This window comes from Nipponia nippon, unplaced genomic scaffold (assembly GCF_047370975.1).
Source record: "Nipponia nippon isolate SJK-2023a ecotype South Korea unplaced genomic scaffold, ASM4737097v1 scaffold_26, whole genome shotgun sequence".
NCBI lineage: Eukaryota > Metazoa > Chordata > Aves > Pelecaniformes > Threskiornithidae > Nipponia > Nipponia nippon.
The window spans coordinates 2665025-2687593 of record NW_028262343.1 but is presented as its reverse complement, the minus strand read 5'-3'; the positions used below and the strand labels follow the sequence as shown (position 1 = coordinate 2687593).

The 22569-nt window shown below is 41.9% G+C and overlaps 1 protein-coding gene across 1 annotated transcript in view; it reads left to right on the top strand.

Moving 5' to 3' along the window:
* The first annotated feature begins 13280 nt into the window (after nucleotides 1-13280).
* LOC104021652 (LHFPL tetraspan subfamily member 2 protein) overlaps nucleotides 13281-22569 on the top strand; it is a 97484-nt gene continuing 88195 nt past the window's right edge. The window contains exon 1 of the mRNA XM_087762637.1: nucleotides 13281-13453. The gene's annotated coding sequence lies outside the window, so the exon portion shown is untranslated. The remainder of the gene's footprint in view (nucleotides 13454-22569) is intronic.

The following is a 22569-nucleotide window of genomic DNA, read 5'->3' as shown; positions in this document are numbered from 1 at the left end:
GTCAAGCAATACATGCTGATCCAGAATCTAACTGTAGGTGTGGGATGTGCTTAGCCTAGGAACACCAAACCATTGCCAAGATGTAGCAGTTGTCTGTCAAGGGAGAATTCGTTTTCCTGCCTACATGTTCCTTTGATGGCCCACTGCAGGCCCCCCTCCAACTGGACCCTGAGGCTGTCTCTCTCTCATAATACTAACCTTGGCTCCAAAATGATGGATGGCCCTTTCTACAGCCCAGCCCTTCCCCTGGGCTAAACTAACGGCTCTAGCCTTGAAGAAGAGCTAACAGACTGATAAAAGGGAACATATTGGCACCAAAGACTGGATGGTGGCCAGAGAAGCATGAAGTTTGATAAAACTGCAGAAACTGGGTGAAAGGTAAATGCGGCAAGGGGAGATCGCAACCACCAACTCAATTCAGGACCAAAAAGATTTGCCCCCCCCACCTGAAAGGAGCATGCATGCTAATTTACATAGCAAGAGAGGCTAATTTAAATACAGTAAACCAATAGGGTATGCAATGTTAATCACTAACCAATAAGTGTAACTGTAGGCGGGTTTATACTAATCATGTAACCTGATAAATATGCTGTAGTTTTGTATGACGGTATGCACGTTAGGTGGAGAGCCGTTAGTTTTCCACAGTTCGTTACTTATACAAACACTTTCATATCTTTTAGCTCCCTCCCAAATTCCTTTCCCAAGGCACAAGTGGTTAGTAGTTTTGCTAATTGGAAAATTACTGTTTCTGCTTAGCTTTAGAAACTATTTACAACAGCATGTTGGTTTGTGTTGTACATTCTGCGTATGCATGCACCATGTGTGCGCTATGTGTGGGTACACGCAGTGTCTGTGAGCACTCTACATCTATGTACATGATACCCTAGCTAGGGTATCATAACGGAGGCAGAGGATGATGCATTAAGTTCTTCTTGTGTTAGTGTTCCCTCCTGAGAGTGTTATTTTTGTGGGGTGGGGTGGAGTGGAGAGATATTGGAAAGGTTGGTGATATATCTGCTGCCAAGTTTCTAAAAAGTGACTATCGGCTGCCATCATCAAAGCAGCTACTGGCTGTTGATCCCCTAATTCTGGCTAAACTCAGTAGCAACAAAGGAAGCTATATTTTGTCTGCAGGACTATAGTTAGAAAAAGTACAGTCGGAATTGCTACATTTGGATCTAAATTGTCATGGTTTAACCCCAGACCGCAACTAAGCACCACACAGCCATTTGCTCACTCCCCCTCCTGGGTGGGATGGGGGAGAGAATTGGAAGAGTAAAAGGGAGAAAACTCATGGGTTAAGATAAGAACAGTTTAATAATTGAAATAAAATAAAGTAAAATAGTAGTAGTAGTAATAATAATATACAAAGCAAGTGATGCACAATGCAATTGCTCACCACCTGCTGACTGGTGCCCAGTCTGTCCATGAGCAGCGATCACTTCCCCCTGGCCAACTCCCCCCGGATTATATACTGATATGGAATAGCCCTTTGGCCAGTCTGGGTCAGCTGTCCTGGCTGTGCCCCCTCCCAGCTTCTTGTGCACCTGGCAGAGCATGGGAAGCTGAAAAGTCCTTGACTAGTGTAAGCCCTACTTAGCAACAACTAAACCATCAGTGTGTTATCAACATTATTCTCATCCTAAATCCAAAACACAGCACTATACCAGCTACTAGGAAGGAAATTAACTCTATCCCAGCTGAAACCAGGACAGAAAAAATAAAGCAATATGAAGATGTGAATGTAGTTCCCCTTACTGTACAACCATGTGACTCCAAGTCTTTGCTTTACTTATTCAATTGTTTACAAGTTATTTTAGCTGAACACTTTACTATGTTTATTTTTCTTTAACAGTTTCTAAGTGCAAAATAATTCCATTGTAAAATAATTTTGGGGGCAAAGGACATTACAGCTGATTTGGTAAATGCCTAAATGTCTAATTTCCTCATCTTTATTCAGTTATTGGATCTCTGCCTCAAGCCATGATCATCATTTGTTCAAATGCTGTCATGGACCATCCATTTTTCTGGTAATCTTAACAGGCTTTCCCCAAGTACAGGGAAAAAAAATCTTTATTTTTATTCTTGTGAGTTACTCTACAATTCTACTTTCTCTGTACTTACATAAGAAAAATGGAATCTACCTGTCATTCAAATGATCTAGTAGACCTATGAGTTGCAAAATATTTATTGACTGGATTTTATTTTCTATGACCAGACTATCAAGAAATAAATCCAGGGAGGTGTGGTGTGGTGCTTTTTGTTGATTTTTTTTTTCTTTTTAGGAGGGAGTGTTTAATTTATTTTAATTATAATAGCACTAATGGAGGTCAGGCCCTTCATGGTTCTTTAATTAATTTGAAAGGGGAGAAAAACAGGAGCCTTACTATATATGGGCTCACTGAAGTCCACTTGGTCTACAATCAGTTTTGGAAGGACTAGGATTTAGATGTTTCAATTGAAATCAGATAGCCAAAACCACTAACTTGTTAGAAATGGTGACTGTTCCAAAAATGTGAATCCACAAGACTGGCATACACACAGTAAGTAGAGGACATACATAAAAGCTTCTGCTGTATCTTTAGCTTAGGGTTTTGTTAATTTTGCCGCTGTTACATCCTTGGGAAACCATGTGCACTTTGCCATATGAGACTGTTTTTCTCTGTTTGCTGTTCCAAAGTCAGAATATATATTCTGTATGTTAACAGTGGCTTTAATTCTAATTTTCACTGTGTAGTACTTGGTCTGAAACTGCTGCGTGGAACCATTTCTTAATGACCTTGTACCATCACCTGTCTTCCCACAGCGCTCAGAATGACCATGCTTACTGAGCGCATCCCTGCCACACTGCAAACTCCCTGACAAAACATGATGCTTCCCTTTATCAGTGCAAAGAGGTTTAATTCTTCTCGATTTACTAAATCATACTCAGAATTTTCTTCTTTAGGAATTTCTCCCAGTGCCATCTCAAGGATTCATAACCAAAGATCATCAACTGAATTAGTTTTGATGTTAAGGTACAACTTTTGCTTATGTGTCATTCAGTACTTTGCAAACGTGCCTACCACTTTCTTGTGTAACCGTCTCCCAAGTACCAAATAAGGAAAGGCTGGGAAAAAAAACTCTTCTGAGAAATAGTACTAGCTGAAATCATAGAATCATAGAATGGTTTGGGTTGGAAGGGACCTTAAAGATCATCTGGTTCCAACCCCCCTGCCATGGGCAGAGACACCTTCCACTAGACCAGGTTGCTCAAAGTTCCATCCAACCTGGCCTTGAACACTTCCAGGGATGAGGCATCCACAGCTTCTCTGGACAACCTGTTCCAGTGCCTCACCACCCTCATACTGAAGAATTTCTTCCTTATATCTAATCTAAATCTACCCTCTTTCAGTTTAAAGCCATTACCCCTTGTCCTATCACTATGTGCCCTTGTAAAAAGTCCATCTCCAGCTTTCTTGTAGGCCCCCTTCAGGTACTGGAAGGCTGCTACAATGTCTCCCTGGAGCCTTCTCTTCTCCAGGCTCAACAGCCCCAACTCTCTCAGCCTGTTCTCATAGGAAAGGTGCTCCAGCCCCCTGATCATCTTCATGGCCCTCCTCTGGACTCGCTCCAACAGGTCCATGTCCTTCTTATGTTGGGGGCCCCAGAGCTGGACACAGTACTCCAGGTGGGGTCTCACCAGAGCAGAGTAGAGGGGCAGAACCACCTCCCTTCCTCGACCTGCTGGCCACACTTCTTTTGATGCAGCCCAGGATACAGTTGGCTTTCTGGGCTGTGAGAGCACGTTGTCTGATCATGTCCAGCTTTTCATCCACCAGTACCCCCAAGTCCTTTTCCAGAGCTGCTCTCAAAAGAGCTGGCAGCTCTGGGGAGCAGGGGTGACGTGGCAGAGGTGTTGCCAGGAGCAACCGTGGGAGATTTAAAGGGCCCCTAGGGAGCGCGAGCAACCAGGAGCGCAGCGAACAGGGCATGGCGCATCAGCCAGGGCGTGGTGCGGCAGTGCGGCAGTTTGCCTGGCAGTTCATGCAGGGAGGGCCCTGCCACTTCAAACGGAGGCTGCAACCCACTTATAAGGTGCTGAGAACAGCAGGAGCCACAGTATCCGCTCAGCAAAAAGCTGTACTCTCAGGGTCCCTAGCAGCCCTTCCAGCTGCAAGAACTGACGCAGCCACCCAACCAGAGCCTTCGAGGGAACATGCAGCCATCCAGGTCCTGGGTTGCAGGGAGTGCCCGAGTTTCAGTTCAGTATCTGACAGCAACAGTGAGCTCATCTGCAGGAGATGTGCCCAAGTAAAGGAGCTGCTCAGCCTGGTGACGGAGCTTCGAGAGGAGGTGTCCAGTCTGAGGAGTATCAGGGAGTCAGAGAAGGAGATTGACTGGTGGAATCGTACTCTACCATCCCTGAGACAGATGCACCAGCCAACCCTGGCACAAGAGACAAAGGACCCCCTACCCTCTCGCCACCAGGCAGAAGGAGGAGACCCAAGGAGATGGGCGAGAATGGAAGCAGGTTACTGCTCAGGGCAGCAGGCAAATCCACTCTCAGCCTGCCTCACCTTCCCAGGTGCCCGTACACAACAGGTACGAGGCCCTGGAATTGGATGGGCAGACAACTGATGATGTGGACACAGGTCCTTCTGGGATGGAGGGGTCATCTAGGCAGCCTACCCCCCACATCACAACCACTCATGTTAAGAAAAAAAGAAGGGTAGTTGTTATAGGTGACTCCCTTCTAAGGGTAACGGAGGGTCCCATATGCCGACCAGACCCAACCCACAGGGAAGTCTGCTGCCTCCCTGGGGCCAGGATAAGAGATGTCACTAGAAAACTCCCTAGTCTGGTAAGGTCCTCAGACTGTTACCCACTATCAGTTCTTTATGTCGGCAGCGAAGAGATAACAAAGAGAAGTCCTTAGTCAATCAAAAGGGATTTCAGAGCCTTGGGGTGGTTGGTTGAAGGATCAGGTGTTCAGGTGGTGTTTTCTTCGATCCTTTCAGTAGCAGGGAAGAATATTGAATGGAACAGGCAGACCCAGCTGATCAACACATGGCTCCAAGGCTGGTGTCATTGGCGGAACTTTGGGTTTTTTGATCATGGGATGGTCTATTCATCACCAGATCTACTGATATCTGATGGGATGCACCTTTCTCAGAAGGGGAAAAGGGTTTTTGCTCAGGAGCTAGCAGGGCTGATTGATAGAGCTTTAAACTAGATTGGAAGGGGGAAAGGGACAATACCAGGCTAGTCAGTGACGAGCAACGGGATGGCACACCAAAGTTTGAGGAGCTGCGTGCTAGTGAGATTCCTCAGACTCTTTGTCAATATGTGCCTTATTTTTCTCTGTAATCAGTTTCTTCCTTTCTCTTTCCTCTTGAGTTTATTAGCCCTATAATTATCATCATTAACAATGTTTACTTTTAATCAGTTGTGGTATTTTAATTCTCTTTTCTTATTTCTTTTTCCGTATTATTCTCAATAATTATGGTGTCCTTGCAATAAGAGTACCATCTGCAGCTAAATGGAAATACTGGGTTTCCAAGCTATTATTTTGATTCCATCTTATCTGTTCAAACAATGAGAGCACGAATTCCTAGTACTAATCACTGTAGTATTTCACTAATGTTATCTCCAGCTATGTGTTTTCATTCGTGTTTTAATGTAGATCATTCATCACTTTTTGAAAAGTTAATTTAATTCTTATAGAGATGAAAAACATAAGATTTGAAGTTTTCTACTTACACACAAAATAGTTAAAGATGCAGCGTGACTTGCCAACACTCAGCAGCATGTGAGAGAATCTTTGAGAAATAAGTCTATTTTAGTGCTTGTAAGCATGTGATCTGAGAGATCTTGAATTAACTTTCTTTAACAAGGACAGCTATTGCAGAAACAAGTTTTATGCTGCAGTCAGAACTGACCATAAGACTGGAATAAGATTATTTGATTATTTCACAGAGACAAGGCAATTGACTCATCAGAAGACAGGATTACCACCAAACACATACAAATTCAAACAAATGGCCTAGAAGAGAAATTTAAATCCCTTGTAGTGAGGTGGTGCAGTAGTATTTACAGTCCAGATAATTTTAAGGGCTGTGAAAAAAATTACCTTTTTCCATGAGAATCATCAACCTATTTTAGAGGCAAGGATTCAAATACTGAGGTTTTATAATGTGATAAGGAGAAGCCTGAGATAAAGATCCCAACAGATCTCCCATGCTAACTTACACAGATATGCACCTGAAGGGTAAATAAGCAGTAAGGTGAAAGGAAGTGTTATAAAAATGCCAGTCTTTATTTTAAAGGAAAGACAAGGGTGGTGAGAAATACATAGCACAGGGCTGGATCCCTAAAAAAGTTTTAGCAGCCTGTGGTCCAGAATCCTCAACCTCTAGACCAGCAAAAGCTCCTATTTAGGTCTCACCTTTTTATATTGAGGCTGATGTTCACATTCTTTTAAAGTCGATATAATTATGTATCAATATACTATATTATGGAATATACCATATATAATATGATATATATTATATCTCCAGTGAATAATTGGAGAAAGACAATGCTCTCTACAGGGAAATGCCATAAATCCTAATTATCAGGCTCCTTCAGCAGGGTTTTCTCAGTCAGTAAACTTGTTTTTGAAGCTCGTTTTAGCCAGTGGTCAGCACAACACTTTATTGCTAAAAACCAGTAAGCTCAATTACATGGAATTTAAAAACAAAACACTCAATGAATGTTTTGTGGCTTAATAATAAATACAAGCTATTATTAAGTAGAAATACAAAGTTAGAGTATTCCTTTACAGAAATGCCATTTTTTATGAAAAGGCACAATATTTTCAAAGAAACTTTGTGCAGCACTATGCTCTATGTGAAAACCAATAAACACTTTAATGTGTTATATAAAAAATATGAGTTTATTGCATTCACTTGACTTTACATTTTTATCCAAAAAAGCATTCCATTACTTTGTCATTAACAGCTTCAGGTACCAGAACAACTGTAAGTGTGCTGACACAAATTTTGGGTTTTTTTTCTAGACATCTCCTGTTTGAACTCTCTGAACAACTTCTGAGGATATACGTTTTCTTCAAAATAATGTAAAATTGGCAAGTTTGTTTGCTAGTTTTAAGCAAATGGTTGCTCACTTTTCCAAGTTTATTCAGTATATGCTACTTGCAAATGTCTAATACTTAGGCTGACTGTCTTAAATTTAGTGCATTTGCATTTTTAGTGCATTTTGATGAAATCTTCTCATTTCAAAAGCTTTTGAATTTTTAAAGTATCTTGCATAAACCTCTTTGTACATCTTACATTAATTTTTTCTGTTAAAATTCAGAACACATGGCCATGTCCCAAGGAAGCTGATATTGTAATACTCTTTAGTTTGCCCAGTTACAAGAAAATTGCTACATCCTTATAACTGCTAGTACTTAATTGTGATTAGTGACTGACAGAAGAAAAGCCTCCCGGTGTGAGTCAGTGCTGGAGTCAGTAAACAGACCATATAAAAAATACAGGATGCAAGCATAAAAGGTATTTTCCTGATTAGTTTACAAATATTTTCTTTTACTAAGATTCGTTTCTTCCAAGTCATATAGACTGTATTTGATCCTCCACATTAAAAGATCATCCCCAAATTAATGTCAGTATGTACTGTGCATATCTTTCATTCTTAGGAAGAGACATGCTGTTGTGTCCCCCCAGGCTGCTTCGGACATCTGAATCTCTTTATGGCCTCACTAGAGTACTAATCTGACATGTCAGATTAAACATGAACATGATGTAGTCCCACAGGATGTGAAGGATGAGTTAATGGCCTTTTCTTTGAGAGAGTTGCTCTAACCTGTAACATTATTTTCAGTTCATATTTGAGGGGCGTTGCAGGTCCTTAACAGCTAAAACTGTCTTAATGTTATTTTGTTAAATTATATATTACATGCTAACTGCTTTCTGGAAAAATGAAATACATTCTCTTAACAAATATGGCTTGTACAATATGTCCTCCAAAGGATAATTTTTTGAATCTTTAGTATATTGGAATAGTTTGTGGCAAGGTCCAAGCAGATGGAAAAAGAGTTACTTCTCAGGAAGTTCAAATTTAAACACAGAACAACCCTTTTTGCTTTTTTTTATTTGTTTATTTTCAGAGTTCTGGTTTAACCGAAATATATAGTGTTGGCAAAAGCCCTAGACTGCATGCTTTCCAATTTGGCTTTACAGTCAATAAGCTTCAAAAAAGAAAGTAAATGCTTCTGAGGGAAAAACAAGGATCAAGGTGAAAGTGTGATTCAAGACAGTATAGCTAACTGTATACATTTAAATCCATCCTTCTTTTACACGACCTGGAAATAAAGAGCTAATAGATCGAACCTGTTATGTAATTTAATTTTGGAGATGGATGTGATCATTTCATATTATCCATATTCAGAAGTAGGGAGGGTTCCAATACAGTTGTGATTAGAGCAGGAAAAGAAAATAAAGTGAAACTAGAACCACATGAGACAAGAAAGGGAAAAGATTTCAAAAATATCATAAGGTACTGTATTACAGATGGCTGACAAGTAAAGAAGATCAGGAAAGACTACTAGGTCAGACTTCTGGGCTGGAAGGCATCATTATATCTTTTGTAAAAACAGTTTTATTAGAGTGCAAGATGTGGAAATGAGATAGTCTACAGCAGAAACAAAACAAAGATGGGGAATCCAACAAAAAGCAATCTGCATCATCATTTTTTTCCTCCTTTTCCATCCTGGCAATGCCATGGTCAGTGTGTACAATCCTGAGCATCCAGATAAGCATAAAATATGCTAGGAATCCACTTCCCATCCTTGAATGTGGGGCTGGAAATTAGCTCAAAAGCAGCACAAACTGCCAGTGGGAGTAGTCGGTCTCTGTAGCTGCTCTGCTTTGTGCTGCTCTGGATCTCACTGACACTCCACATGGATCTTAGAAAGGCTTAGTATAATCATGGTTGAGTTCTTCCCTAGGCAGGATTGCTCATTGAGATGCCTATTTTAATTCTGAAAAATGTTTCAAACAATTATTCTAGAGCTGAGGTTATGGGGTAAGAAGCCTGTTTTACTGAATTTCTTTGGATAGTTTGGGTGAATCTTCCCAATTTTTAAGCAATTTCTTCAAGTTTTAAATTACTTTGAAAAACTCGACAATGTTATAATCTTAGAGATTTTCCTATCTCTAATGATGTTAGCACTAATGAATGAAAAATATTAAATAATTTTAAGATATATAATTCCAAGAAATAGCACTAGACTATTTCCTTTTATAATTTGTAACACAGCCAGTAGAACTGTAGGATATTTTGGACAAAGTCCTAGAAAATGCCTCATTTGTGATAAATAAGCTAGTATTGGAGAAAGTATCGGAGTTGCTTTTTTCAAATGTATATATGAGTTGATAGGGTAATTTCAAATATTATATGCATAGTATCCTGCTCAAGATCATTAAATCATTTTACTGTATATGTTTTCTCTTAGCACTCCTTAGGACATGAAAAGAGATTTTAAGACATTAGAAGAGAAATAATTAGCATAGCTAGGTATTAAAGTGGGAATTTCAATAGATGAATGTCATATTTAAAACTCAGCCTCTTTAATTATTTATACCTACTGGATGTCTCGGTTTGTTCAGTAGAAAGGATACTGCTAATTTAAATTCCCATGAATTACCGCCTCAAAGTGCACTTAAAAATATTCTCTGTTTTAGAGCCCCAAATTATGGGAAAGGAGATAAAACAGCTGTTACTGCTGTTGTGTCGGGCAACATTTATTTGGCTAGACAGCTTTTTTTCATACTACTTACAATAATATGTGTTTCAAAAATACAGATTAAACACAGTGATAAATCTAGATCACTTCAGTGAGCCTGAGTGTCTGCATTCAATTACAGCCTTCTTAAAATACAGTGGTGGATTCCTGTTTGTGCCATATTGGCTGAGTCCCAAATTAGTTTAATAGTTACTGTACCCAAAACACCAAGCTTGGTTCAGAGCTGGAATGTGAGACCTCAGAATACTCAACCAGGGTCAATAGATACCTCTTGACACCCACCAAAGGCCTTCGTCTCTTCTCATGTTGCCTTCTTTTTAAAGGTCTCAATCTATGAGACACTCTGTTTTAACTGACCTTATTTCTTCAATTTGTTTTTATTTTGATGAATGCATGCTGCTGCCTTGCATTGCTCTGCGTGTCTAGAAGAGTGTTCTCTTCATCCTTTTCCCATGGAAGCTCTAAGCAGCTCTGTCTTTTGTCCCCTTTGCTTGTTCCTAGTATCAAAATAATCTCCACACTATGAAACTAACTTTACTAATCTGAGGGTGTACAGAGTCACCCTAGACTTCTTTCTCCTGTAGAGACCAAAATCTCAAGTTATCTCTCCGGACATTTTGGAGGTAAGCCATCAATTCAAATTCAGTACAGTTAAACACAGCTCCCAGCCTTTCTTTCCAAACCTTCTTCCCATTACCTTTCTCACTGCAGACAACATCTCTGTGCTTTCTGCCATTCAGCACTGATCTCTCCCTAGGTCTGCACATGCAGATAGTCTAGATATTGTACATTGATTCTGTACTTAATATCTTTGAGATAGGATGTTTTCTGTCTATCCATGGCTAAAACTCTCACACAAACTTTATTTTGGGTCTGAACTATAAAATTCCTTTTCTCTGAACTTGATAGATTCAATATGATACTGCTATTATCCACTCAGGATGCTGCAGCACTCTTTTTTTTTATTATCTTCAACATAAGATGCTAATTTTGAATGTCCTTTTCAGCTTAACCACAGCCTCTTCTCATCTCTCATTTGCTACCAAAATGTCCATTATATTACAAACAATCCGTGATGATAGATTTACATGATGATAGATTCAGGGCCTTTTTTTTTTTTTTTTGCACTGATACTTTTGTCAAAAATGCTGATCAGTAGCTGTTATTGTTATTTAGTTCTCAGCATCCTTATGCTTGCCTGTATCTAGGCATTGGGGTTTTTGTCTGATTTGTTTAGAGTGTAAGATGTTTCTGGCCAGGACACCCTCATTTTACTCTGTGTTCATAGCACAGTGTCAGTCTGATCCATGACCAAGATTCCTATAAGCTATGGTAAAACAAGTTGTAACAGCTGGGTTTCCCTGACTTAGATTCTTCAAATGTCCTTTTTTCTTTTTTTTCATGTTATTGATGGACTATCACGGTTCTAACACACCCTTGTGAAACGGCATGGGGCATTTATCTGTTTAGGAAAAACACTCTGATCCAAAAGTAGTAGAGCCATCTATTACGGAGACTAGCTCAAAGCGTACTCAAAAACTGGAATGCAAAAGGTCTTTTTGGAAATTAATATGTCTATTACATTAATTTTGTAATATCAAATAACATTGTGACAACTCTATTTGTGTGAAGTCTCTAGGGTTAAAATATTCTTTAAACAGATGTTTATTTTTGGACAGGCCTATTGAGTTGTTTCCTGTTGTATGTTAAAGTAGCTGCTCTTGGAGGTCACAGAGAGTTCAGCTTTACAAAGACACTCTTATTTTGTAGAAAATGAATCTTCAGTGTCTTTAATAGGAACAAACAAAAATATCTCTAATAAAACTTTTTTAGAATGCTTTGGTCGATGACTTGTCCGGAAAGAAAGGGGAAAAGTAACGTAAGGATACAAGTTTGGACAATAAACATAGGCATGAAAGCATATACTCTGTTTTCAGTAAATGTAGATACCTGTATATGTTTTTAATGTTTCTGCCACAGGAACATTATTCTTGTTTATTTGTGCTTGTTTCTTCCTCCTAAACATACATACTTAGGAAAACATTAACTGGCTTTTGGTTTTCTGAGCAGCAGACACTAATTAAAAAGGCATGGATCCAGCAACTGGACCCAGTCAGATGGAGGGGGCCTTTGCACAGACCTGTTGAAGACTTTGGCATCCCAAGCTGTCAGCAGGGCCAGCCTGCATAGATCCCTCTGTATCGTCAGAGTGAAAGAGTAATTCAACTCAAAACCATAGCTTCAAGTAAATGCAGTGTTTGTGAAAGATAGCACTCTGATAGCTGTGAAGAGAGAACTCCTTACTTTTTCCCAGGAGGAAGACAGCTTTAGCTGTGGCAAATCAAGTTTTACATTGGTGTAGCAGTTCATTTATGTCTCTGAAATACCCAGAGTGATTTATTTTATTGACCCATTTAGTGGCTGGTTTATCTATTGCAACAGCCAGTTCCAGGCTAGCAAGTGAAGCTGACGTTGAGAAAAGTTGTATGAAGTTAGACACCTGTCATCCACTATCAGTTGAGGGCACAACATGAGGGCACAACAGCAGGGAATAGCATGGGCATGTGGAGACACGTCCAAGCCTAAACCATAATTTTCTCTGCAGATGCTTTAAATGAGTATCGCTGCTAGTAAACACATATGTGCTTAGAATTAGACATCTTAAGACACTTTAAAAATTACAAAATTCTTGAAAAGCCTGGGTCATCAGAGTGCTGCTTTGAAACAGGAAACGTGTTAACTGGGATTTTAAAGGGAAACTGATGGGAAATTGTTAGTTCTGAGGGGAAAAGGTTTAAAAATTGAAGCTTTGCAGATAATTTTTGAGACATTTTCTTGCAATGTAAGTTGTGTAATAATTAACTGCATTTTTTCAGAAGGTCTAGACAAAGAGGAATGTTTGGAAATGGGGGGAGTTGGTGTTTAGCATTCCCACTTTCTATTCAATACGTCCTCCAAGACTAGGTCAAACGGGGCAGATTAATTAGTTGTTTCTATTACAATGATGAGAAGTGAAATAGTTAATACAGGCCTGACACTGCCAGTCTTGCAGGCCAGTGCCAGTTCTTAGCCAGGTCCGTTGGAGGAGGCAGATAAATGAATGTTGGTTATTTAAACCGACAGAATGATGACTCAGCGTTTATTTGGACTATTTCCCGTGACTCTCTTTGGCCAGCACGCTGGGACAGCTGTGATACGGCCCGGCATGCCCGAGCGCGGGGCGCTCGGCGGAGCACCACCGGGCCGCCGCGGCAGTGGTGCCGGGTACCTGCCCAGCCGCGGCGGCTGCCCGCGGAGCCCAGACAGGGCAGGACGGAGCCTCCCTCCCCTCGCTCATTTCCCGCCCGGCCCCGCTCCGGGCGACCCCCTGGACGCGAGCACCCCGTTGTGGCCGGCGGTGTCGGGGCGGGGGACGTCAGTGTGAGGGGGCCGGTCCTGGGCAGGGCCAGGGCCGCCGCGTCCCGTCCCTCCCCGCCCCTCGCCGCACCGCGGCTCCCTTCCTCCCTACGGCTGAGGGCGGCCGGGTCGGCGCTCACCGGGATCCCATTCCTCCTCCCTCAGTGCATGGTCGCGGCAGGAGCGGGGGAGGGCGAGCCCGACGGGGCGCGGGCCGGAGGCGGCGGCAGCGGAGCCCCAACGCGTAGGAGCCGCCACTGCCCGGCGGAGGTGAGGCGGAGGCGGCGCTGATGAAGCTGGGGGGGGGGGGGGGGGAGGACGGGGACCGCTGGGCGCGTTTCTATTCATTGCTCGTGCGGCGGCCGGGCGCGCTGGACTGCCAGTTCTCCTCGGGCCGGGAAACCGCCGCGGGGGATGGGGCACGGAGCGGAGGTAACGGCGGGGTCTGCAGGGGATGGGGCTGTGGAGTCGGCTAGAGCCGCCCCACGTCCGCCGGAGAAGCGGCGGGGCGAAAGGGCGCCCACTCACTCCTTCCCCACGGGGCGGCAACCCTGCGCGGGGAACCAGGGTAGAAAGGAGGACCCTGGGAACCGACCTGTCAGCCTCACCTCTGTGCCTGGGAAGATCAAGGAACAGATCCTCCTAGAAGCTATGCTGAGGCACATGGAGGACAGGGAACATGGCTTCACCAAGGGCAAGTCTTGCCTGACCAACCTAGTGGCCTTCTATGATGGAGTGACTACATCAGTGGACAAGGGAAGAGCTATGGATTTCATCTATCTGGACTTCTGTAAGGCCTTTGACATGGTCCCCCTCTCTCTAAATTGGAGAGAGATGGATTTGATGGGTAGACTGATGGATAAGGAATTGTCTGAATGGTCGCATCCAGAGAGTAGTGGTCAATGGCTCAATGTCTGGATGGAGATCAGTGACGAGTGGTGTCCCTCAGGGGTCCGTACTGGGGCCAGTACTGTTTAATATCTTCATCAACGACATAGACAGTGGGATTGAGCACACCCTCAGCAAATTTTAGATGACACCAAGCTGAGTGGTGCAGTTGACACGCCTGAGGGACGGGATGCCATCCAGAGGGACCTGGACAAGCTGGAGAGGGGGGCCCGTGTGAACCTCATGAGGTTCAACAAGGCCAAGTGCAAGGTCCTGCACCTGGGTCAGGGCAATCCCCGGTATCAGTACAGGCTGGGGGATGAAGGGATTGAGAGCAGCCCTGAGGAGAAGGACTTGGGGGTACTGGTGGATGGAAAGCTGGACATGAGCTGGCAATGTGCTCTCACAGCCCAGAAAGCCAACCGTATCCTGGGCTGCATCAAAAGAAGCGTGGCCAGCAGGTCGAGGGAGGTGGTTCTGCCCCTCTACTCTGCTCTGGTGAGACCCCACCTGGAGTACTGCGTCCAGCTCGAGCCCTCAGCACAGGAAAGACATGGACCTGTTGGAGCGGGTCCAGAGGAGGGTCACAAAGATGATCAAAGGGATGGAACACCTCTTCTATGAGGAAAGGCTGAGAGAGCTGGGGCTGTTCAGCCTGGAGAAGAGAAGGCTGCGGGGAGACCTTATTGCAGCCTTTCAATACCTAAAGGGGGCTTATAAGAAAGATGGGGACAGACTTTTTAGCAGGGTCTGTAGCGATAGGACAAGGGGTAATGGTTTTAAACTAAAAGAGGGTAGATTCAGACTAGATATAAGGAAGAAATTCTTTAAACCCTCATGGGTGGTGAGGCACTGGAACAGGTTGCCCAGAGAAGTTGTGGATGCCCCATCCCTGGAAACATTCGAGGTCAGGTTGGATGGGGCTCTGAGCAACCTGATTTAGTGGAAGAAGTCCCTGCTCATTGCAGGGGGGTTGGACTAGATGACCTTTAAAGGTCCCTTCCATCCCAAAGCATTCTATGATTCTATGAAACTGGAATTAAGCTGAATGTAGGGCTTTTGTAAAGTCAAGATTAAAGACTAATGTTGATATTACTTGTCTTCTTACAGTGCTGGGGAGGTAAGGTCAGGTACTCATAAAGCTGTGTAAAGAGCAGTTCTATTATTTTATTTTCAACTGTCTTCTAAGTAAAGGAAATAGTTTCAGTCATTTTCATGTTGTTAGAAAGTAGTTAATGCATTTTGGAAAATGTTTTACTACTGATCTGAGATCTTATTTTTTTAAATTTCCTTTGTTTCTCCCTGTGTTGAGACTTTAGGAGGTCAGACATCAGCCACAGATAAGCATTTCAACACCAGTTAATCAGAGAATAGAATAATCAATTTTCCAAGAAATATTTTCCTAGAAGATAATTTTGTGGAAGGTAATTCCAAAGAAAACAAAATCCACAAAGAAAAAATAATTAAAAATATAAATTTGCTGCAGAAGTCAAGCAAATGACTGCAAATATACCCAATCTATGTGAGTGGATCAGGAATACATCTGAAATTCTGAACTCAGGGAATACATGTAGCAATTGAGCAATTACCTTTTCCATGACTGAGCACAAATAAATCACAGTAGAAGATATTTAGAGACTGTTGTGCTGTTGACACAATTAATAGAATCCAGTTTCTGATTCAGTATATGTAATAAAATACAATACAATTTAAAAAAATAACAGTTTTTTGCTAAAGATTAATTTCTGTGGTTTTCCTTGTCTTCTGGTCCTCATAATCATACTATCTTTTTCAGCTTGGAGCTCTGTAGTCAAGTTAGATGTGAGCTCTTCAAAAGAGAATCCAGAATTTTTAGACATAGCTGCATGAGCAGAGTGCTGTAGCGATATTTGTTCCTTGAAACATTTCTTTTTTATATTGGTTTAGATGTTGTGTCTTGGGGTTTTCTTTGAGGGTTGAGGGCCCATGGTGAAAGCATGGAAACTAAATGATAAACCATGAAAATGAAATACTATAAAAAGAAAAACAAACTGTTCTGGAGAAAGCATTATATTGTGTTGCAACCAGCTGAGAGGACTATAAGTAATAAATGAACCCAAACACACAAGGAAACCTTACTTTAAGCTGATTTTCAGATCTTTTCATTTTCACCTTTATACAGTTTCTGGTGCTCAGAAAGGATTAACAAAGCAATTTTGCTGAAGCAGCTATACAGCCTCCTTTGTCATTGGTGTCAATGCCCCATTTCAAATTACTTTGTTTTAATACTGTCTTATTATCTTAAAGACTGTGAAGGTATTGTTAGATTAATGTTTTATACATGGTATCTAACATCTTTTCAGTGTAAATGTCTTGGTTTTGAATTAGCATTAGAGTTCACTAAGTGGCCTTCATGCTTGCTAGTGCCTGACATTGCATTGGCCCCTCACTACGAGAAGGACATCGAGGTGCTGGAGCATGTCCAAAGAAGGGCAACGAAGTTGGTGAAGGGTCTAGAGAACAAGTCCTATGAGGAGCAGCTGAGGGAGCTGGGGTTGTTTAGTCTGGAGAAAAGGAGGCTGAGGGGAGACCTTATCACTCTCTACAGCTACCTGAAAGGAGGTTGTAGCAAGGTGGGGGTCAGTCTCTTCTCTCAAGTAGCAAGTGATAAGACAAGAGGAAATGGCCTCAAGTTGCACCAGGGGAAGTTTAGGTTGGATATTAGGAAAAACTTCTTCACTGAAAGGGTAGTCAGGCATTGGAACAGGCTGCCCAGGGAAGTGATTGAGTCCCCATCCCTAGAGGTATTTAAAAGATGTGTAGATGTGGTGCTTAGGGACATGGTTTAGTGGTGGACTTGGCAGTGTTAGGTTAACAGTTGGACTTGCTGATCTTAAGGGTCTTTTCCAACCTAAGTGATTCTATGATTCTGTGATAATTGTAGCAATTATAACTTGGTCCTGGTCTCAACTGATAGTTGAATTGGTTTATTAAAAGCCATACAGTTTTTAAACTAGCTTCATTCAAGCAGTTTGACTTCCCAGGGTGGCCGAGACTTTGGGTAGCTGTGAGAGAGCTTTCTTGGTTCAGCTTCCAGGCATAGTCCCTTAAACCTGTTTGGAAATAATCACCTGTGATGTGGGAGGATAAATTCAGTCTCTGTATTTGATCTTCTGTTGAGATTACAGATAGGGTGCCAGTTGGTGCCATCTGTGTTTATAGATTTTGTAATAGCATTCACCAGGAGATTATCCGAAAGCCAAGTCAGTTTACATAGGTCAGTGAAGCTTGCAAGGCTTACATCTGGGATCACCGTAAACAGGTTTTTCAGAGTTTTCATTGAACTTTCATTTGTCAAAACCTAACCTCATCACTAAAGTGCATGGTGGTGGTAATGCACTGGTTTTATATGCTGGCAAATGCATTTAAGAGAAGCTTTATTTTAATGGTTATGTACTTTTGTTTTGTCTCTGGGCATGTGCTTATTGCTTGGATATATACTGTGCGAACAGTAATTTTGTGGAGGGAAAGCTGTAACAAAAATATTTTCATATATAGGGGTGGTGGTTTTTATCCCTGAAATGTTAAAAGTGATATGTATGCAGTGCTGTAAATATAGTCACTGTTCCTGCAGTAAAGTACCTGTAAAAGATAAAGTGCTGCAGATGAGAGTACAATTTGACAGATGTCTGGAGTTTACTAAAGCAAGGTTTGTACAGAATTTCACGAGATAATAGTTCTTTGTGTGCAAAGAACGACAGCATCTTTCTGCACAACTATTTAGTATTGATGAATAGCACATATTGGATTGTGCTTGTAATATAAACAGTGGAGTGTATCTTGCGCAAATGCTATAGCTCTCAGCCTTCTATTGAACTCATTTATTTCACAAAATAAGGCAGTAAGTGTATGTGGTCATCGTGACAGTTTTAGCAATTGTAACTCTGTTTTGGAACAGACACCTGATAAAACCTGAGCATCATTCTGCACAGGTGAGTTTGCATAATTAAAAATTTACAAGAAAATTTCAAATGTAAATTCTAGTCTAAATATGGTAATGTATTCTTTTAGAGTTTTTACATGTTGAGATTAGTTGCACATATGCTAATTTTAAATTCAGTCATATTTGTGGATTTGTTTCTATGCTTTTAGAAAATTGTTTTAACTTATGAGTTCAACAACAAGTGGTGGGCCAAGTTCGGCATGATAATGAAATTATAGTTTTATGCTCAATATAAAGTTTCATGAATTGTTATGTCTCCTCTCTCTTTCTCTCTCTGTATTGATTTTTCTCAGGACAGTGTTGCTCTGGTATGGTTTACCTTTCAAGAGTTAACAAAGATCTCATTTTTCCCTCTGTTTTATGTTTTCTTTAAGCTACTAATAGACATAGTACATGACAGCTGGCGTGCAAGATTTTCCACAGACTGCCCAGCTGATTGCTCTGCTGAGATGCTAGATAATTTAGCAGAGGTAGTGAGTTTGCAGAAATGTGCATGAGGTTTGTGCTGCACATACGTGTTTATTCAGTCAGTCGTCATGATCATGACTGCATAAAATCAGTGTAATTACCTACAACCAATCTTTATATATAAAGTGACCCAGACCACATTCCATGACAGCCCTGACAGCTTGAATTAGAGCTTGCCTTTCATTGCAGCCAAATTTGGAGTACAGAAATATCCAGCCTTTCTTGAGTTTGCTCAGTGCAAAAATGGGACATGTTAATGTGAAAGAGTGAAAGTCCAGTCTAAACCAAAGCCTTAGGAATGTTCTAATTCATTGGCGCTCGACCAGTCCATATCAGCAGAATTTACCTCATTTTTCTGTTGCACACTGCATGTGTTGCACAGTAGATGTGCAATCTGTTGCTTTCAGGGCGCATCAGGACTGTCGCACATGCATGTATGCACTGTACTGTGCACAGTATACATCTGCTTCCAAGCCACGTTTGAAGAATGGAGAAGGTCAGAGAATAGAAGTCCACACTTTCAGCACTAGGCAATAAAACAGTATACGCAACTCAGTGTTGAAGAAAAACTGATGAAGTATCAGGGGGCAGGGAGAGCAGACCTACCTTTGCTTGTAAAGTGGTGGGCTCTGAGCCGACTATTATCTCTTGGTTATAAGACCTTAGATTTGTAATAAATGGTTCCACGAGCACGTCACAGTCAAAAAAGCAAACTGAGTGTTAGAAATCTGCAGCTATGTCTGTAATCCTAACTTGTTTTTTCTGATTTATTTTCTCCTACACTTGTGTGAAATTGTATTTAATATGGAAGCTTTGCATTTGTCTGCCCTTCTTTCTATTGTAGATACATTTTAACTGCTGACATGAACACAAAAAATGTGAGATTCTCTGCAGAATTAGAGAGAAGACTGAAAGCTCATAGGTGTCTGATTGAGACAGAGAGGTGTTATTTATTCTGTGTTATTTATTCTTCTACAGACACTGATTTACTGGATTGATTTAGAATGTTGATTCAATGGTATGTCTTTCGGGCACTCGCCAGCAGATCAAAAATGCATAACCACACGATGCAAACATCTTGCATAAACATAACTCGTCAGCCCAAATTTTAGTAAGTTAACCTTGTGCTAGTAGGTTTTCTGCTATGTCAGATATTGTTTGTCTCTTTATGACTCTGACAATGCCACACCAGGTATTGTTTGTCCTCTTTCAGCTGGCGTGAAGTCGGTATGAATGCAGTATCCTGTGCTCTGGCAAACTTGACAGAAATGTGATTATGTCCACACCTGCTCGGGGGTAAATTTGTATCGCATGGTGATCATACCAGATGGTAATGCACTGTCCTGGTTTTGGCTGGGATACAGTTAATTTTCTTTCTAGTAGCTGGCATAGTGATGTGTTTTGGATTTAGGATGAGAATAATGTTGATAACACACTGATGGTTTAGTTGTGGCTAAGTAGTGCTTACACTAGTCAAGGACTTTTCAGCTTCCCATGCTCTGCCAGGTGCACAAGAAGCTGGAAGGGGGCACAGCCAGGACAGCTGACCCAGACTGGCCAAAGGGCTATTCCATACCGTATGACATCATCCCCAGTATATAAACTGGGGGGAGTTGGCCGGGGGGCAGTGACTGCTGCTCAGGGACAGGCTGGGCATTGGTCAGCGGGTGGTGAGCAATTGCATTGTGCATCACTTGTTTTGTATATTCTATTATTATTATTATTATTATTATTATTATTATTATTATTATTATTATTATTATTATTATTATTTCTTCCTCTTCTGTCCTGTTAAACTGTCTTTATCTCAACCTGTGGGTTTTACTTTTTTTTCAGTTCTCTTCCCCGTCCCACTGGGGAGGGGGGATGGTGAGCGAGAGGCTACATGGTGCTTAGTTGCCAGCTGGGGTTAAACCACGACAGTCCTTTTTGGCGCCCAATGTGGGGCTCGAAGGGTTGAGATAATGACAGATCTGTCCAGAGTGTGTTAAAACAAATTTGTTACAAGCATTCATTATGTTAGTTTAGTAACCGCTGGTCACAATGTTGATTTACCTGTTCTCAGAGTTGTGGTATTTTCTCTCAGAGTTGTGTTATGTAACACCTCATTTGCTATATATGCTGTTTCTCAGTATTTATGTGCTGTTTATCATCTCTGGGAAATGGATTAAGGTCGTCACTTTGCTGTACTGTGTAACACTGGCTTATGGTACGATAAAATTATTGGTTATGAGATCAATGTCGTATTTGTACTCAGCATTGCCGTCACCTCTGTACTTCGGGAGCCATCTATCAGAAATTATTAGTAATTACACTTTTTGCTTTTTCTCCTTGAAAGCCAGCCTACAGGGGAGACACCTTCCTCCATCTTCCCCCCTCTTCTCCAGGCTAATTAAAATAGCTCTTGAGAATTTTGAATATCCTTGGGATGTTCAAAGCAGCATGTTCCTATTGCTATGTATGCTGAATGTGTGTCAGGTCTTGCTCAGGGTTAAACAACTATTTAAGAATACTGTGGCTACTCCAACCCCCGCGACAGGCATTGTGGCTACTCAAACCCCCGCGATGGGCACTGCAGCTGAACCAGGGAACTAACCTGTGCCAGTATCAGTCGCCCCTATACACAAGAAGAAATCTTGGAAGCAAAAGTCAGCTCACTTAGAAAGGGATGATGAAAGAGCAGGGCCATCACAAGGAGAGGAGGAGGAAGAGGCAGAACTCGTAAACGAGACAGAAACTACCCGATCCCTATCCTTGAGTGAGCTGCGAGATATGCAAAAATATTTCAGACGTCATCCAGGCGAGCACATTGTCACCTGGCTGCTCCGATGCTGTGATAACGGGGCCAGTAGCCTGGAATTAGAGGGTAGGGAAGCCAAGCAGCTGGGATCCCTTTCTAGGGAAGGGGGCGTTGACAAAGCAATTGGAAAAGGGGCACAAGTCCTCAGCCTCTGGAGGCGACTCCTGTTAGGTGTGAAGGAAAGGTATCCCTTCAAGGCAGATGTTCTATGTCACGCAGGCAAGTGGACCACCATGGAGAGAGGTATCCAGTACCTGAGGGAATTAGCCATGCTGGAGGTGATTTATGGTGACCTGAACAACGAGCAGTTATCCAAAGATCCAGATGAGTGCTGCCGTGCTGGACATGCTAGAACTTCAATACGTACTGGAGTCAAAGGTAGCCAAGTGGTATGCCACAACTGATATTGCTAATGTGCTTTTCTCAATCCCTTTGGCAGCAGAGTGCAGGCCACAGTTTGCTTTCACTTGGAGGGGTTGCTGACTGGGGTTAAACCACGACATGTACCAAATGGTAATCTGGCATTAATGTAGAGAGAGCCATGTGTTGTACATGTATTCTTTACTCTTCTGTCATGTATTTATATATTTAACCCACTGTTGCTTGGTTTTCCAAAGTGGCTATGAGGGTTAAATTAACAATGCCTTTTACTCCAGACTGTATTTGCAGGCTACTTCCCCTCTTACCACCTAAATGTTTCCTCTGTTCTTGTAATACCAAATAAACAATTTTATACTCCTTTTCTCTGTAGTCTGAGGCATGGGGGAAAGTACCTTTGCCTGGATATGGAAAGCCCTGGCAGTGACTGGCATAGAGCTTTTTTTCATAGCAGGTATCAGCCCATTCTCTGTTACCAGTGCTTGAGTTCCCAGGTTATCTTGTGCTGCGGCAGTGGAGGCTGGGTTAAAAAGGCAAGGATCATGCAGGTATTAGGAAGTTCCTTCCTGAGCCTTTGTAGTCTGTTCCCACATCTGCCACTGAAGTAGACTGATCATATTTAAACTCCATATGGTTTACTTCACATACCAAAGTGGGCTTTATTGAAGTATATGGCTTTGGAGGTGGGGAAGGCAGGACTGCCCAGAGTTCTGAGAGGCAACATTTGGGTTTTTTGTAGGTGAGGCTTTTAAAGTTTGTTGTAAATAACCGTGAGTGCTGTTTTGTTGTTGTTGGTATGTTTGTATACAGTAGCTACTTTGATCTCTGCACATTGAGTGAACATTAATTAATATTACTATGGCAGAGTTG